Here is a 2,519-nt window from a genome sequence, read left to right as displayed (position 1 = left end):
GATGTGTTATGTTAATTGGATCGGCGGCCGTCTGCAGCCAGAGGACGGATGATTAACCCTAAAGGCTGATTTATGGTACCCCGTTACACCAACGTAGAGCCTACGGCGTATGGTACGCGGCGACGCGCACCCTACGGCGTAGACTCTGCGTCGATTTAACGCGGGACCATAAATCAGGTTTAACCCTCCGTTCACAGGGCGGCAGCCCGGTTGTCGGATGGCGGCGACCAGAATGTGTAATCGCGCACAAAACCAAGCCGTCTGCAGAGGGCTCACATAAATACTATCAGAATCAGTGCTGGATCGGGTATGCAGTCGACGTCGGGAACGTAAAAGGGCCGAGCGGAAAAGAAAGAGGACTTTGATGTGACGTTATTATTATTACACATTATTTCACAGCAAAGCCGATGGAGACTCGTACACACGCACATACTAGACCGCAGTTCACCGTCCGTCCGTTTAAGTGGTTCCATAGTGTAGCGGTTATCACGTCTGCTTTACACGCAGAAGGTCCTGGGTTCGAGCCCCAGTGGAACCATGAGATTTTTATTCAGCCCCCAACCTACTATCACCTCTGGCAGGGGTGAAACCCAGCAAATAACCTCTATGTTTAAAAAGAAAATTATTTCTTAGAGTTCTTGCTCCTGAATAAAGTGTTTCCTTCAATCGATTGTTGGGATGCCTTTTTAAAGTTTCAAGCAGCTGACTTTTGTTTGTGTTAATATCAGTTTCAATTTCCTTTGAAGGAATATTTGCTTCCTTTCAGGAAACGTTGTCTAGCTCACAGAGCTTGATATCATGGTCGACAACCAACCAAGACTCAAAAACGTAAAGGAGAGGGCGACACAACAAGAGACAGGCAGAATAAATCTTAGACGGTGGCGTAAAAGCGACCTTTACAACTACGGGGACCCACTGAGCTAAAGATGGCTAAAGTTACTTTGCAATAAAATAAAAGAAGATACATGGAGACAACTCCTTAATGCATTCTGGCATGTTGCATAACAAATTATTAATAAACTAGTAAAGAAAACATCTGCAGATTAATGCTGTATCATACTGATTACACAAGCTTTTTCCACTTTGTTCTTACAGTAGCTGATGCTTCTTTTGAGAACCTATAAAATATTAAACTTTTCTTTTTTTTTTTGAGTGGAAAAAATAAGATAATCATCAGGTGGGGCAGCTGGAAAAAGATATCTAAAATAAACACATTGTATCAGGTATGAAACACATAACCGACTAATGAGAAGAAGAACGGCACTAATGGAAATTAAGATTATATATGTTCTTAACAAACTGATATGTAATGTAATATGTATGTAAACTGAAAAATATAAGCATCAGTCTTCAGGAAATAAGGATCTCCCGGGAGACAGCCTGAATGATCTATGTCATATTTTTAAACTGTCACTTGTAGAAATGCATTTTTGCCTTATACAAGTTTAAAGAACATGATTTGGGCTCTTTATCTCAAGATGGTAATATTGCAGATCATTACTTAAAGTTTTTTTGGGCTCTCTTCATTTGAATTAATTGTCAAATTCCTGGTTACACTAAGAAAAACCTAATGTCCATAGTTTATTATTGAAACTTAACTTTTTGATAAAGCTTATTGTTAGGGCTGGCCCAGACGACCCTGAACCGTCCCTTAGTTGTGGAGTTTCAGAGTCTGGCTGCCAGGGCTCCTCTACGATGTACAGAGCACTTCCACTCTCCCTTCTCTTTTCCTTTGCATTTTATGTTGTTTATGCATGTTGTTGCTTTGTGCTTACTGCAGATTTCTCTGGTTTCTGTGCTGCACACATGGACAAATGTGTTGATATTATTATAGCTCACTGAAATTATGCTTCAATTAAATCAAAACCAGCTGTCTTATATATACACCTGCAACCATTCATTACATGATAGAGTAAAACCTATGAAAATAGGAACAAAAAGGTCTTATACAGGTATTAATTTGACTAATATATTCTAAAATAGCCTGGACATATTTGGCAGTACACCTAAAAATGATTATCAATCATTTATAAATCATTATTCTATCACAGTCAGGGTTCAAAGTGGTGGATACATCTTAATTAGTATCACAGATACATCCAATATTTTATCAGTCATTCAGCCTATCTAAAGAGAGAAAAATTGCCACTTTGCACTGAACTGAGTTGAATAATATTTTATTAATCCTAAAATGTAATTTGTATTGTAGTGTAAATGACTTAAATTATAAATAATGATAATCAAATTAAAAGAAACTGAGAAGTGTTATCAGAGAGAGTGGCGTGACGTAAATCTCCAGAGATCACATGCATTGAGCTTTTGTGCCAGTAGCCTGTAAACAGCTGAGCTGCTGATGTCACATGCAGCGTCGGCAGGTGATTCAGGTGAACTCTCTCAGTACACAGCGTGAGCAGAAAACTCACAGCCACAACAGCTCAGCATCCGTGGTGCAGAGGTGTCCGTTCATAGCAACACGTCCACCTCTTCCCATCTGTTTAAAGCCTAAAATCTGTCTGTGT

General features: G+C 39.5%; 1 non-coding gene across 1 annotated transcript; it reads left to right on the top strand.

Moving 5' to 3' along the window:
- The first annotated feature begins 465 nt into the window (after positions 1–465).
- trnav-uac (transfer RNA valine (anticodon UAC)) lies at positions 466–538 on the top strand. Its single transcript has one exon. It is a non-coding gene; the product is annotated as a tRNA-Val (tRNA).
- Positions 539–2,519: the final 1,981 nt, after the last annotated feature.

The sequence above is a fragment of the Cololabis saira genome, chromosome 7 (genome assembly GCF_033807715.1).
Source record: "Cololabis saira isolate AMF1-May2022 chromosome 7, fColSai1.1, whole genome shotgun sequence".
NCBI lineage: Eukaryota > Metazoa > Chordata > Actinopteri > Beloniformes > Belonidae > Cololabis > Cololabis saira.
This window is presented reverse-complemented; position numbering and strand designations above follow the sequence as displayed.